Consider the following 16,489-nt stretch of genomic DNA (forward strand, 5'->3'; position numbering starts at 1 on the left):
TGGCTGGGGGTAACTCCAGTCCCCGGACCCTCACTGGCTGGGGGGTAACTCCAGTCCCCGGACCCTCACTCGCTAGGGGTAACTCCAGTCCCCGGACCCTCACTGGCTGGGGGTAACTCCAGTCCCCGGACCCTCACTGGCTGGGGGTAACTCCAGTCCCCGGACCCTCACTGGCTGGGGGTAACTCCAGTCCCCGGACCCTCACTGGCTGGGGGGTAACTCCAGTCCCCGGACCCTCACTGGCTGGCGGTGGGGCGGCTAACGCCAGTCCCGGGACCCTCACTGGCTGGGGGTAACTCCAGTCCCCGGACCCTCACTGGCTGGCGGTGGGGCGGCTAACGCCAGTCCCGGGACCCTCACTGGCTGGCGGTGGGGCGGCTAACGCCAGTCCCGGGACCCTCACTGGCTGGCGGTGGGGCGGCTAACGCCAGTCCCGGGACCCTCACTGGCTGGGGGCTAACCCCAGTCCCCGGACCCTCACTGGCTTGGTGGGGGGGGGGGGGGGGTGAGTGGGAGTGGTGGGGTGTAACGCCGCTCCTATGGGCTCTGCCTCCCGGCCTCCGGGTGCCGCACCTGCCGGCCGTGCCCTGCCTGGGAAGATCAGATCTCGCCTTCAGTCAGTGCCGTTCTCAGGTTGACGATACCGGCGGGCGGGCAGCGGAACTGCTCATCGCCAGCTCCTGACAAATTAATGAAGGAGCTGCCCGCACACACCGAGCAATAGAACCGGGCAAAGAGCAGGGAGACAGTGAGGGTAGGAGTGAACCAGAGTTCCTGACAGGAAAGAAGACAAGGCTCGCTGGGTGGGGGGGACAGGCTCTCAGACTGTGTTAGTGAGTACAAGACAAGAAGAGAGCAGGATGACTGGGAATGCAGAGACGGAGTGAGGGAGAACAGCAATAAAAACAAAGAGCAGATGCTGAGGGGAGAGTTATCGGTAAGGCATCAAACCCAGAGAATAAGTTAGAGAGAGGAAGCAGGAGGAAGGAGAGAGGACAGGTAGCGGAGCTGTAATCACACACACACACACACAGAGAAAGAGAGCAGGTAGTGAGAGGAGCCGGGAGCCGGCACCATCCTAACCCGGAGACAGTCAGGATGAAGCAACTTACTGCAGTCCGAGCTGAGAGGGGAAGCCGCTGTGTCCTCAGTCCTCCCGCGGCATTGGGCGAGGCTCTGGCCGGCGAAACACTGGCCGACGAACCGGTTCCCTTCTGTCCCGTTCCTCGACAGGAGAAATGACCTCCTCAGCGACAGCGGAACCAATGAGAGCGGGACTGGCAGAGGCGAGAGAGTGAAACAAAACGGGCGGCGGAGGACTAGCACAAAGTGCTTAATGTTTCACAGCTTTAAAGGAATTAAAGAGGGGAGGAACTCAAATAACCCATAATATGAAAGCCTGATGATGCCAAACCAGCAAATGAGAACCAGGTTTAAAAAACATCAAACCAGAGGAGCAGCCTGAAACCGAGCTGGGCGGAGGAAGCGAGAGCCCGGGCTGGCCGCCCAATAACTGCAGGAAATCGGCACGGTCAGTAGCTCGGTCCCGGGGACTGGGCACACACACACCTGCCGGGGGTACGGAATCCCGGTCGCTCCGTCGCCTGAAGATGGTGAATAGCTGAAAAACCAAGTCGAGCTAATGAACAGATTGATAGAAATAGACCTTACCCGTGACAATATCAGATCACACCGCTCAGTGTACGGACACAGAGCGATAGAAACCCTCAGCCGTGCTTCAGCGGGGAGTGCCCTCCCAACAAATTGGAATTGTCAAATCCCACATCAGGATTTAAGCCCATAATCCAAACTGAAACTTCAATGTAGTACTGAGGGAGTGCTTCATCAAGCAGCTAGAGTGCCACACTGTCAGAGGGGCAGTATTGAGGGAGTGCCACACCGTCAGAGGGGCAGTATTGAGAGAGTGCCACATTGTCAGAGGGGCAGTATTGAAGGAGTGCCACACTTTCAGAGATGCAGAGTTAAGGGCATGCCACACTGTCAGAAGATTAGTACTGAGACAGGTCTACATTGTCAGATGATCAGCAATGAGGGTGTACCAGAAAGATGCCAGCTTTCAGTTAGTTAGGATTTTAAACCAATGTCCCTGTGGATCTAATATTCTATTTCAAAGGACAGCAAGGAGTTCTTTCTGGTCTCCTGACCAGTATTTAAGCCTCAAACAACATTACATCTGGTCAAATGCAAAATACTACTGTTGCTGTAAATTTCAAATAAAATATTAACTGCTGGAAGTAGTCAGCAAGTCATCCAGAGTTCCATTGTTCTTCAACATGCTGCCCGACGTCCTGGGTGTTTCCAACATTTTCTGTTTATAAGACAGATTGTTGCTCATCCTGTGCAACTTTGCAATTACATTTTCTACTTTAGAACAGAAACTGTACTTTACAAATGTTACATTAGCTGTGAACCATGTTGGGTCATCGCAAAATTCTGGGGGTTCTCTCGAAATGCAAATTATTACCATTCCCAATTCTATCACAATTTGTTACACATGTAATTTGTGCACTACATGCTATATATTTTCATTCTCCGCTCTGTATCTTATACATTATATGATGTGTCAATATATCATGCATTAACTTCATGTACTTTTTGTTGATAATGCCTGGATATCACACACTGCCTATGTAATCTATATCGCATTTTATGACACACAAAGCATCTGTACATTATGTGATATTTACACTCATTTATCAAACATATATTACATTTATTAATGAATTATATTAAATGTTTCTTACAAACTGGGCCCAACTAGGTCTATGCCAGTGTTAACACCCTACACACTATTCTCCTAATTGTCTTAAACAAAACCAGTCACCATATCCTTCTTTTTCTTTTTCTTTTCTCCCTTATATGCTTGCCTAGCTTCACTTTAAATGGGTCTATGCTATTTTCTTCATCCATTCCATGTGGTACTGAGCACTATAATCTAAATGCTCTCTTGGTTTAAAAAAGTTTCTTGTAAATTCCCAATTGGATTTATTAATAATCACATTATATTTATGAATCTGGTTCTGGGCCACAGGTGGAACATTCTTCTATGCATCTACCAAACTTTGTTACAATCGATCAGATAAACCCCAAGAGAGAAAAGAGTTCCAGCCTGTTCAAACTGCAGTGACAACTTTGTCCTTTCAGTTTTGTAATTATCCTTGTAAATCTATTATAAACCTTCTACAATGTCATCTTCTTTATAGTGTACAGATTACTGCTGTTCAGAATACTCTGCATCTATACAAATCAATACACAAATTTAACAGAAATATTCACCTTTTCAGTTGCTCAGGAAATGAATCTTTTCATTAAGCTCTTACTAGCCCATGTTTCTTTTTGTGATTGTGCAATATATAACCTCAGGTATTTCTGCAGCCATACCCCATCTTATTATCAAGGCAGTAAGTGTGTGGCTTCCTTTACCTTCCTGCTAAAATGCATCACTTCACACAGTTATATCAAACCTTACTTGGGCATTCTACATTTATTAATATTTTCATTTAGATTCCATACAGTGTAGAAACAGGCCACTCAGCCCAACAAGTACACACCAACTAATCCCAGCCAGACTCAGCCCCCTATACCCTACCACTGTACTTCCCATGGCTAATCCTTGTAACCTACATGTCTCTGAACAGTATGGGTAATTTAACATGGCCAATCCACCTAGCCTGCACATCTTCAGACTATGGGAGAAAACCCACACAGACACATGGAGAACATACAAATTTGACACACAGTTGCCCAAGGCTGGAATTGAACCCAGGTTCCTGGCACTGTAAGGTATTAGTACTGACCACTGTGTCTCAGTCTTTTTTATGCATTAACATAAAATCTAACCTGATACAGTTCACAAATTTTGAAATTACTTCCAATACCTCAAGTCCAATTTATTTATGCAAATAGTGAGTACAAATGATGTAATACTGATCCACATGAAAGACTATTTCCCATCCTTTGCCTGCTTGAGTAATATCTTTAACCCCTATTTTATGTTCCCTGCTTTGTAACGAACTTGCTGTCTATTCTAATATCTGTCTCCAGCCTTTACATGCTTTGACCTCAGTAATGCGAATACTATGTAATACCTTACCGAAGTCCTTTTGAAAAGTCTAAACAGATTACATCTCCTGTATAACATCACCTTGTCTAAATTTTTTCCTGTGCCTTCTGTTATATGATAGACACTTCACACTTCTTATAAATTGTAATAAAATGCTTTCCATATTACACAATCTACACATCTTTTATGAAAAATGCACAAATCTCAATTCAGTTTCACGGGATCCTGCTCATAAAACATTATTAGAAACAAATTGCTTGATGTTTAAATTGTAAATTAGCTCCAAATATTATAAATGGCTTCAAGCAGAAAAGAAATCCTTTTCACACAATCTTTGAGCAAGACAGCAGAAAGTAAATGGATCTCGTGTGAATCTAAGTAAATGTTGCTTGAATCTTTCCACAGGCACTTCAGACGGTTTCCTCGCGCTGGCAGCAAGTTATTGCATCAATGTGACCACTTGCTGCCAATCTGAAGTGCTTCATGATTTTCTACATGTTAGCCCATGTAACATATACCTCAAAGATTCAGATTCATAATGAGTCAGAGAACTGGATATTTATTAACAACTGTGTAAGTCAATATGACATTTCCGATACAGTCTAGATTATATACTTGCTTATACTACTATTACATTACTTACATCATTGAGCTGGCCATTAGCTAACAGCCCATTTGCCAACTAATGAAATGTACAATGAGTAAGATGGGGATCTCTTATTCTAGAGGATTACATGTCATCATGTCTTTAAGTTAAATGTCTTAAAGATATTGTGCCCTGAGATCTCTGCAATAATACATCTCCCTTTTCCCATTGAATAATAGAAAACCTGCTTTGATAAATATATGCATGGATGTATATTGACACATTATGTTTATACCCTAAAATACCATTTTGGGGATGTTATAATGTGACTAAAACGAGTCCTTACATAATTATCAAGACTCAGCTTTACTCTGTGGTGAGTGTCATTGTGGATGGATGCATATCTTACATTATAGATGTCCGGTTGCTATCCAGTGTGACATTTTCAATATCAGAGTTACCATCTTGTGTGATATCTCAGTATTTATGTTTTTGTAGATAAATAGATGCAGGAGGTAAATTGCGCTATCAATTTTTCATAACTTTTACTAATTCCCCATAATTTTCTAGCTAAAATTCCCATCTTTTCCATGCAGTAGTTACTCACCAATTGTCAGGAACAAAGCCATGCTTTACGCTTGCTTCCCAGGAAAGTCATAGTCAAAAGGATACCACTGAATTTGGGCAAGTATTAATGCAAGAACTTAAGTAGCCATTGCCGCAGGCACCGCATCATTATGTCCTAAGATATGCAGGTTAGGTGGATTTGTCACGGTAAAATTGCCCCACAGTGTCCAGGGATGTGCAGGCTAGGTAGACTGGCCCTGGTAAATATGTGATTAGAGAATAGAGTGGGGATCCTGGGTCTGGGTGGGATGCTCTTCCAAGGGTCAGTCAGACTTGATGGGCCTAATGGCCTCTTTCCACACTGTAGGGGTTCAATGATTTTACAATTATGCTCAGAACATCTCTCATTCTTGTCTAATTATGTGGTGGAGTTATGTTTGGCATGTTCCACTCTTAACTTTCTAGTTCTAACTAGATGGGTTTCACTTACCATTCCTGTATGATTACATACCTCTGTGTATTCCAAGATCTATCCATGACCGCTACCTGTTTCTCATCTGCACGCTGTCCCTCCGCCAAGTCTGCATGATTGTTATTGTTGTAGAGGCTGGGATGGTGATGATGAGGCAGAGGGGGATGTGGAGCCAGCCTCTTGCACCTAATTTGAGTGGAGGGCTGTTCCCTGAAAAAGGTGACACAAATGGATAAGGTGGTCAAGAAGGCATATGGGATGTTTGCCTTCATCAGTCAGGGCACTGAGTATAAAAGTTGGCAAGTCATGTTGCAGCTGCATAGAATTTGAATTATCTTCATTGGAATATAGTGCACAGTTCTGATTGTCGAACTACTGAAAGAATGTGGAGGCTTTGGAGAGTGGCAGAAAAGGTTTACCAGGATGTTGCCTGGATTGGAGGGTTTTAGCTATGAGGAGAGATAGGACTAATTTGGTTTGTTTTCACTTGAAAATCAGAGGCTGAGGGGGCAACCTGATAAAGGTTTACAAAATTATGAGAGGCATGGATAGGATGGATTGTCAGCGTCTTTTTTTCCCAGGGTAACAATGTCAGTTACTAGGGGTCATAAATTTAACATAAAAGGCAGAAAGTTTAAAGGAGATGTGAAAAGCAAGCTTTTTTTTACACAGAGCGTGGTAGGCGCTTGGAGTATGGTGCCGGGGAGGGGCTGGAGGCACGTACAAAGGCAATGTTTAAGAGGCATCTGGATGGATCCAAGAATAGGCAAGGAATAGAGGGATGCAGACAGCACAGAAGCAAAAGGAGTTTTAGTTCAGGAAGGCATCATGTGCTGGCACAGACTTGGTGGGCCAAATGTACTCTTCCTGTGTTGTACTGTTCTTTTACTTTTGGTCTTAGTGACATCATCCAAAACACAAATTCAGTTCCCACATTTACGCTGACAGTGCATTGGAATTGGTGCCACCAACTCTCTCCAACCTTCTACTGCCTCTGTTGTTGACCACCCAAGTGTCCAGTTGGTGTCCCTCATGTATCCGTTTTGTATCATTCCCCTTTCCCACTCAGTTGTTACTCTCCACTCTTCTGGTTGTTGGAATGTCCAATTAGTGACTGTTTCTCCAACAAACAGAGGAGCAGATAGTTCTCAAGTTGAATACCGAGACGACAAAAGTCATGGACTCCACTCTTCGGTCAAAATTCTCGCCACGGGTTCCATCCCTCTCGTTCTGAGACTGTTCGCAACTTTGTCTCATATTGTTCGTGACCCTGGCGATACATCCCAACGTCACCCCTACCACGGCCTTTCTGCTGCTGAAACCCTCAGCCGTTCCCCATTATCTCTAGATTCTTGTGATCCATATGAAATTATGTGACAACAAATCTTTGTTTCAAATGTCTCCTGTCAGCTGGTCACTGTAATCTCACTCAGGCCTACAACAGTCCAGAGGTATTTGCCCTCATCTAACTCCAGCCTATTGATTTTAATAGCCTCATCATGCCAACGCTGCCTTCAGCTCTGCAGTTCTTGAATTCCCTCCCGAGATAACTCCGTGACTTTTTTGTTTATTTCACGATCCTGTGAAGTACCTTGACATGCTTTGTTACATTGAAGCTACTCAATGAATAAAAATGCAAGTCACGGCCTGTCACAGATGCCCACTTGAAGATTCCGTTAACAGACTCATAGCTTTTGTGGGTAAACGAGAAGCTTTTCCGTCAGGGTTGAGCGCCGTCTCTGTGAATAGACTTTTGGGAATGGGGGTGTTCATGAAATTGGAAATGATTTTGTTTGGGAATGGATCCAGTGTTGCAGTTGGGACTGTCGATAAGGGAAGGAGCGGGGTGGGGGGAGTCGCTGAGTACTGCTCCAGTCTGCCCAGGGCTCCTGTCTCCGATGATTTTTCCGGCTCCGCATGTTATTGCTTCACAATTGGGTCAATTTCACGAAAATGAGTGCAGTGTTGGAGCGCCGACCTGCGGTGGTGCTGGACCAGCTTCTCTCACCGATTCACAGTTAATACGGGACGGAAGGTCCGACCAAAAAATCGTGTCAAAATAAGGTTTTATATCCGTTTGATAGTTGGTGTTTTCCTGTCGATTATAAAAGGAGCTTTAAGGAATCTCCGACACAGTGTCTGGCCTCAACAGTTCATGTGGAACTGAGAATGTAAACATGGATCAAAGAGGCAAAATTCCTTCTAGTGAGTCCAAATATTATCCTGCAGCTTCAAATTCTTAGCAAACGTTTTATAAACTGAGTTTATTTTTGTAATTTTAAATCAGCCAAAAGAAGTCAGTGAAGTGTAGACTGCGCGATTGGCTTTTTTTATTCAGAAGCCGTAAGGAGAGCAGAGGCTCCGGGGACCTCCATCACTTTCCCACATCCCTTTTACAGCAGCGATTTAATTACTGTGGGCTTGGAAAGATTGCATGTTGTTGAGGAGGAATCTGTCGATGGAAATTCTCACCGGTTTACTTGCATCAGAAAGAAACAAATGTGACCCTTGCCAAATTGATTTGCCCAGTCAATATGCAGAATAAAGAAGCCCATGGCAGTTATAATTCACTTCCCACACGGCGGTGTTACTTGTTGATTTATACTTTGTCCTACAGTGAGGCAACTCTTCGGGAGCCTATAGACTACACTGCTTGTAATTTCTTTCTCTTGCACTTCCCTAGTTCCATCCATAACAGTGCCACATAATGAACTATTACACCTACATCACTACGCACCACTGTGGCCGATACAATCCTTTATTAGCAAAGCTACCCCATCTCCCTTTCCATTTTGCCTATTCTCTAAAATATTGAATACCTTTGACTATTGAGTTCCCAGTCTTGGGTCACCCTGTGCCCACGTCCCTATAACAGTTATCAACTCATATTCATTTGTTTTCATTTGTGGTTTTAACTCATCTATCTTGTTGGAAATGCCGTGTGCATTCAGATAAACAGCCTTATGCTTTGACTTATGATTATTCTTTCTGGTTGTAATTTGTGCTGCACTCTTCTGCATATATTTCATGCCTCTTCCTATCACACTTTAATTATCATTTGCCTCTTTTCTCCCCTGCACCTATGTTCTTTTTTTTAACTTTTAAAAGCTTTTGTTCAACTGAACCCTTCCACCCACCAATTAGTTTAAGGGCTAATCTGCAGCTGCAGTTACACAATTCACCAAGATAATAGTCCAAACATGGGTCAAATGAAGCCCATCATAAAGGAATGCTTTCTTTCCTCAGTAATGCCACCAGTGCAACATGAATTGGAACTTGTTTCTCCAATACCAGTATTTTTTTTTAAATAGTCATTTTGTGGGATGTGAGCATCGCTGGCTGGCCAGCAATTATTGCCTGTCCCTAGCTGCCCTTGAGAAGGTGATGGCAAGCTGCCTTCTTGATGACTGCAGTCGACTTGCTGTTGGTTGACCCACGATGCCATTAGGGAGGGAATTCCATGATTTTGACTAATTAACAGTGAAGGAATGGAAATTTATTTCCAAGTCACGATGGTGAATGTCTTGGAGAGGAACTTGCAGGGGGTGGTGTTCCGATATATCTGCTGACCTTACACTTCTTCATGGAAGTGGTCATGGGTTTGGGAGGTGCTATCTAAGGATCTTGGGTAAATTTCTGCAGTGCATCTTACCACTACTGAGTGTTATTGGTGAAGGGAGCGGATGTCTGTGCCAATCAAGTGGGGTGCTTTATCCTTGATGGTGTCAAGCTTCTTTAGAGTTGTTGGAGATGCGTTCATCCAGGCAAGTGGGGAGTATTCCATCACACTCCTGACTTGTGCCTTGTAGATGATGGACAGGCTTTGGGGAGTTAGGAAGTGAGTTAATCACTGCAGTATTTCTCGCCTCTATCCTGTTGTGGTAGCCACTGTGTTTATGTGGTAAGTTCAGTTGAGTTTATGGTCAATGGTAGCCCCTAAGGATGTTGATAGTGGGGGATTCAGTATCTGCAATGCCATTGAATGTCAAGGGGCAGCAGTTAGATTGTCTCATTTGGTGATGGTCATGGCCTGGCATTTGTGAGGTGCAAATGTCACTTGTCACTTGCCAGCCCAAGCCTGGATATTATCCAGATCTTGTTGTATTTGAACACAGACTGCTTCAGTATGTGAGGGGTCACAAGTGCTGCTGAACATTGTGCAATCATTAGCAATTATCCCCACTTCTAAGCTCATGACAGGGGAAAGATCATTGATGAAGCAGCTGAAGATGGTTGGGCCTTGGGCTCTGAGGAACTCCTGCAGAGGTGTCCTGGAGCTGAGTTGACTGACCTCCAATAAACACAACCAGTTTCCTGTGTAGCAGGTATGAATCCAACCAGTGGAATTTTTGCCTCCAATACCCATTGATTCCAGTTTTGCTAGGGCTCCTTGATGCCACATTCAATCAAACGCAGCCTCGATGCTAATGGTTGTCACTCTCACCTCAACTCTTGGAATTCAGCTTTTTCATCCATGTTTGAACCAAGGCTGTAATGAAGCCAGGAGCTGAGTGGCCCTGGTGGAGCCCAAACTGGGCATCACTGACTAGGTTATTGCTGAGCAGGTGCTACTTGATAGCACTGTTGATGACACCTTCAATCACTTTACTGATGAGCCACACATTTCTCTCTTTAATCTTATTCACCTATACCAATTTCTCCGTGGTTCAGGTACTAATCTGGACACTATTACCTTTGTTGTTCAGATTTTTAAATTAGCCATGAGCTGCTCATAATCACTCAGCAGAATCTCTTTCTTCATCCTGCAGATGTCATTGGTATCTACATGGACTGCAGCAACTAGATCATTCCCCTTTTTACTCCAAGTTTCCTCTTCAGCCCAGAAATAATGTCCCAAACATTGGTATTGGATTGGCAACACAGCGTTTAGAACACGCTGTCTTTGCTAATTCCCCTAACAATGCTATCCCCAATTAGCAATACATTTCTTCACCCCTGCCCCCATACAACACCACCCCCCTGCCAAATTGATACTTGAGATCACACTGCTGTGGACAATTTATTCATCCTCCCTGAAGTTTGTATCCTTAGCCACACCAGGAACAAGAAGCTCTTACAGGAGATGTAATAGCCTGGTGGTATTATTACTAGACTATTGATCCAGAGACCCCTGGGATTGAATCTCACCAGGGAGGGTCATGAATTTTGAATTCAGTTTTAAAAATGTGGAATTAAGAGTCTAATGATGGCCATGAAACCATTGTTTGTTGTTGGAAACATCTATCTGGTTAATTAATGTCCTTTAGGGAAGGAAACTGCTGTCTTTACTTCATCTAGCCTACATGTGACTCCAGGCCACAGTACTGAAGTTGGCTTTCAACTGCCATGTGGACAATTAGGAATGGAATAAATGATACTCTCATCCTGTGAATTAATATAAAGCAACATTTTGGTTAAAGACTCTGACTGAAGCTCCTCTAAAACTAAATTCTGGATATCCCCATACCTGCCTCAGTCAAATTGTGCCCTCCTGACCCAGATCATTGACCAGATTTAATGTAATTCACCTAAGGAGTGCAATTGCCTCTTGAAACAAAGTGTCCAGGTGCTCTCTCACTCCTTGTTGAGTCCACAGCTCACACTCCTCAACTCCGAGCCAATGTTCCTCAAACAGCCAACACTCGCTGCAAATGTAGTTACTGCGGATTGCACCAATCAGGCTCCCACATACCACAGCTACAACACGTCACTGGCCCAACTATTTCTAGTTCACTCAATTAATTTAGATGTTTAATATTTTTAAGATGAATTTCTTAACTGCAGTCTTCAGCTGTAATGTCTCCTGATTAAAACTAATTTAATTTAAATTTTAATTTGATTTAAACAATTGTCTAACTGAAAGACATACTGCAATACCCACCTACCTGTCTTGGTGAATTGTCATACTTAGACTTTTACAAAAACAAACAAATTAAAGGGGCTGTCTGTCACATTTTTTCATCTCCTGCCATCACTGCCCTACTCACATGAGACAGATGTTCTCTTTACGAAGTTTCTGACCTCCTCTTGTGTTGTGTGAGAAGCTACTTGTTCTGCTTGCCTCTCTCTCTTTCATTTTCGTGACGTTACTTGTCCTGCTCCAATGCGCTGTTTCAGAAGCTGAGCATGGCTAGACCTCCTCATTGGGACAATAATCTGGGATGGAGAAGTAGGTTTTTAATTGGTGTGAAAGAAGTTCAGTGGTTGAAACTAGTAACATCTATGTTTCTGTACACTGACATGCCAAAAAGCAGTTCATGGAGGAAGAAAGCAATGGAGCTGGATATCTAAACAGATTTTAACTTAAATAGGTAACTACAGGGGAAGTTGGAACTAGGAACCAAAGACAATGGTTTCAATTATCCTAATATTTGCCAAAGGAAGTTTCTGCTCATCCCATATGTGCTATGCATCAGATAATTTGGAAGTAGTGAAGGAATTAAGAGAGGAGTTGATGAGGGAGAGTTGAGTGCATACACATTTGAAAACTGAAGCAAAGGACAGAGTTTCTGATTTCCATGGAAGGTGGGAATGTTAGAAAATAATCAGTGATTTGCGAATGTCTTCCTGCCTAGAGGCTGGTAGAGGCTGGTTTGCTTTGGAGATTGTGGACAGTGATTGTATAGAATGCTACCATTCGAAAGTGAAAGACCTGGGGGATATAGAATAATGGAGTTAATATCAGAAGCATACATAATGATGATGTAATGCGCAAGTTGGTAAAAAGATCTGGAAGAAGACAGAAACTCTAACATTATGTGAAGGTATATTTTTAGCTGTGAATGACTAGTTCTCACATAGAAGACCATAGAGTCAAGCAGCAGTTCTTTGGGAGAATAAACAGCTTTAAGTTTTCAAGAAGATTTGTAGCTTAGGTAGTGGATGAGGTTGTAGACATATTCTCCAGGCCAGTGGGTTTGGTTGCAAATGTTTCGTCACCCTGCTAGGTAACATCATCAGTGCGCCACTAGAGGTGTGTATGTCTACAGCCTCAGAATAAGCCGCTCCCAAAGTCCTACTACTGTAAACAACAAAACCGTGATGGCTGGCTACCTGATCACAAATAGTGGGCTGCTTATTAAGGCAATTAAAGCATCAAATAAGTGTACTGTCCTGAGTTTAGCCCAGGGAAAGAGACAGACCTCAAGCTGTTCTGACACAAACACACTCACACTCCACCCAAAGGCCGTGAGTGTGAGATGGCTGCAGCCACAGTCACAGGCTGCCCTCCTGGGTAGCTCCTGTGACCATACAGCTGTAGCCAGTTTTATCTTCACCTTCTCCAAAAATCTTCAGAGCAGGCCAAACCTGGGAGCTCATCTCCTTTCTTTAATCAGACCATGATGCACTCCTTGCATTAAGCAGCAACACGACATGGGGTCACCATCTGGAATCTTAGCTGACATCAGGGTTCCAATCCCAGAGAAAAATTCTGTCCTGTGTTTTTGGGTAACTTCGACATGGCACAGCTTGCAGATGAGAAATAGAAAGTGTAAAAGCAGGAAGGAAGCCAGCTTGTAACTGATGTCCATTTCAAGCCCACCGACTCTCACAGCTACCTAGAATACACCTCCTCCCACCCACCCTCCTGCAAAAATTCCATCCCCTATTCCCAATTCCTCCGCCTCCGCCGCATCTGCTCCCAGAATAAGACATTCCACTCCCGCACATCCCAGATGTCCAAGTTCTTCAAGGACCGCAACTTTCCCCCCAGAGTGATCGAGCACACCCTTGACCGCGTCTCCCGTATTTCCCGCAACACATCCCTCACACCCCACCCCCGCCACAACCGCCGAAAGAGGATCCCCCTCGTTCTCACACACCACACCACCAACCTCCGGATACAACGCATCATCCTCCGACACTTCCGCCATCCACAATCCGACCCCACCACCCAAGACATTTTTCCATCCCCACCTCTGTCTGCTTTCCGGAGAGACTACTCTCTCCATGACTCCCTTGTTCGCTCCACACTGCCCTCCAACCCCACCACACCCGGCACCTTCCCCTTCAACCGCAGGAAATGCTACACTTGCCCCCACACCTCCTCCCTCACCCCATCCCAGGCCCCAAGATGACATTCCACATTAAGCAGAGGTTCACCTGCACATCTGCCAATGTGGTATACTGCATCCACTATACCCGGTGTGGCTTCCTCTACATTGGGGAAACCAAGCAGAGGCTTGGGGACCGCTTTGCAGAACACCTCCGCTCAGTTCGCAACAAACAACTGCACCTCCCAGTCGCAAACCATTTCCACTCCCCCTCCCATTCTTTAGATGACATGTCCATCATGGGCCTCCTGCAGTGCCACAATGATGCCACCCAAAGGTTGCAGGAACAGCAACTCATATTCCGCTTGGGAACCCTGCAGCCTAATGGTATCAATGTGGACTTTACCAGCTTCAACATCTGCACTTCCCCCACTGCATCCCTAAACCAGCCCAGTTCGTCCCCTCCCCCCACTGCACCACACAACCAGCCCAGCTCTTCCCCTCCACCCACTGCATCCCAAAACCAGTCCAACCTGTCTCTGCCTCCCTAACCTGTCCTTCCTCTCACCCATCCCTTCCTCCCACCCCAAGCCGCACCCCCATCTTCTACCTACTAACCTCATCCCACCTCCTTGACCTGTCCGTCTTCCCTGGACTGACCTATCCCCTCCCTACCTCCCCACCTATACTCTCTCCACCTATCTTCTTTTCTCTCCATCTTCGGTCCGCCTCCCGCTCTCTCCCTATTTATTCCAGAACCCTCACCCCATCCCCCTCTCTGATGAAGAGTCTAGGCCCGAAACGTCAGCTTTTGTGCTCCTGAGATGCTGCTTGGCCTGCTGTGTTCATCCAGCCTCACATTTTATTATCAAGGAAGCCATTACCGGTGGTTCTGAGGTTGCAATCAGATAGATAAAGGGACTACAGTGCCACCCAGCTGGAAAACAGCAATGACATGTTGGAGCCAGGATGGTGTGGTCAGTCATGTCAAAAGATGCAGATAGGTTGTGAAGGAGGAGGAGGAACATTTACCTTTGACAATGAAACATAAGATATACTCACAGACAGCGTTCCCGTTAATTTTGTTTTTGGCTGTGTGCACCTCTGAGGTCCTTGTGCAGCAACAACTTCTGGAACTGGAAGTCAACATTGTGAATGGGGTTGTCTGCATGATGATGGTTGTGTGTAGGCCTTCACAATGAAGGGTTCATTGCTCATAGACATTTACAACACAGAGAGAGGCCTTTTGGCTCATTGTGGTCATGCTGGTCAGCAAGGGTCTGACTAAACTAATCCCATTTACCAGCTTCTGGCTCATAGTCATGGAGACAATGGCAACACAAGTGAATATCTAAATACTGCTTAAAGGTTACAAGGGTTTCTGACTCAACAACCCTTTCAGGCAGTGAGTTCCAAACTCTCCTACCTTCAGGGTGAAAAGAAATCTCCTAAAACCTCCTCTTAGTTACCTACCTTAAATCTACCACCTACTTTAAAACTGTGGCCTCTGATTATTGAGCCATCTACTAAAGGGGTGGGGTTGGGGATTCCCACCACCATATCCATGGCCCTGAAAATCTCATATACCTCTGTCAGGTTCCACCACGTCCCCACCGTCCCCCCTCCCCAACTTATAGTTAAAAGGAGAACAATTTTAGCCTATCCAGTCTTTCCTGATATTTCTGACCCTTTAGCATAAGCAGCATCTTGGTAAATTTCTTCTGCGTCCTCTCTCGTGCAATCACATTCTATCTATACTATAACCGGAACTGCATGCAGTTATGGCCTACCAGCATCTTATACAGTTCCACCAAAATGTACCTACTCATATACCTCAGCAAATAAAGGCAAATATCCAGTGGTTTCTTAACCAGCTTATCCACCTGCCCTGCTAACATCAGGGATCTGTAATTGCGTTCACCAAAGTGCCTCTGATCTTCAGTACTTTCCAGAGTAAATACCATTCATGATGTAATCCCCTACCTTGGTAGCCTTCCCAAGTGCATTACCTCACACTTTTTCAGGTTGAATTCCATTTGCCATTATTGCATCTAGCTGAGGAGTCCATTGATATTCCCTCTGTAGATTAGAGCTATCATCCTCACCACTTAGCATCTGACCAATTTTTGTGTCATCCCTGGATTGCGGATCATATTCCCCACATGTATGTGCAAATTATTAATTTGCACCAGAAACAGCAAGAGCCTTAACACCTAGCCCTGCAGAATCCCATTGAAAACAGACTTCAAGTCACAGAAACTTTCCTCTGCTATCACCCTCTGCTTTTGCCTCTAGGGCAATTTTGGATCCAGTTTGCCACTTTTCCTTGGATGCCGTGGGCTCCTTACTTACTTGGCCTGTCTGCTATGAGCGACCTCATCAAAAGCCTCATTAAAGTCCATGTAGACCACATCAAATGAATTATCCTCATCAATAATCCAGGTTATCCCCTCAAAGAATTTGATCAAATTTGTCAAAGATGACATTCCTTTAACAAATCCATGCTGACTATCCATGAATAATCCATGTCTATTCAAGTGTAGGCATATTCTGTCTCCCAGAATTCTTTATAATAACCTCCCCACCATCAAGGTGAAACTGATGTGTGATTTCCTGACTTATTCCTTCATCCTTTGCAAAATAATGGGATAATGTTAACTGACCTCCAGTCTTCTGGTGCTACACCTGTAGACACAATGGATTTGGAAATTATTGCCAAAGCTGCTGATATCTCCTCCCTTGCCTCCTCAAACAGCCTGGATGCATCATTCAGGCCTGCAGATTTA

General features: G+C 44.7%; 1 protein-coding gene across 2 annotated transcripts in view; it reads right to left on the reverse strand.

Moving 5' to 3' along the window:
* Positions 1-1,849, reverse strand: part of LOC125462225 (netrin-3-like) — a 188,121-nt gene extending 186,272 nt beyond the window's left edge. The window contains exon 1 of one of the 2 annotated variants that reach the window (XM_048551990.2): positions 1,672-1,849. The gene's annotated coding sequence lies outside the window, so the exon portion shown is untranslated. Of the gene's footprint in view, positions 1-1,112; positions 1,642-1,671 lie in introns of those variants that run through there. The other variant, XM_048551989.2, reaches the window with a different exon arrangement.
* Positions 1,850-16,489: the final 14,640 nt, after the last annotated feature.

The sequence above is a fragment of the Stegostoma tigrinum genome, chromosome 23 (genome assembly GCF_030684315.1).
Source record: "Stegostoma tigrinum isolate sSteTig4 chromosome 23, sSteTig4.hap1, whole genome shotgun sequence".
Lineage (NCBI taxonomy): Eukaryota > Metazoa > Chordata > Chondrichthyes > Orectolobiformes > Stegostomatidae > Stegostoma > Stegostoma tigrinum.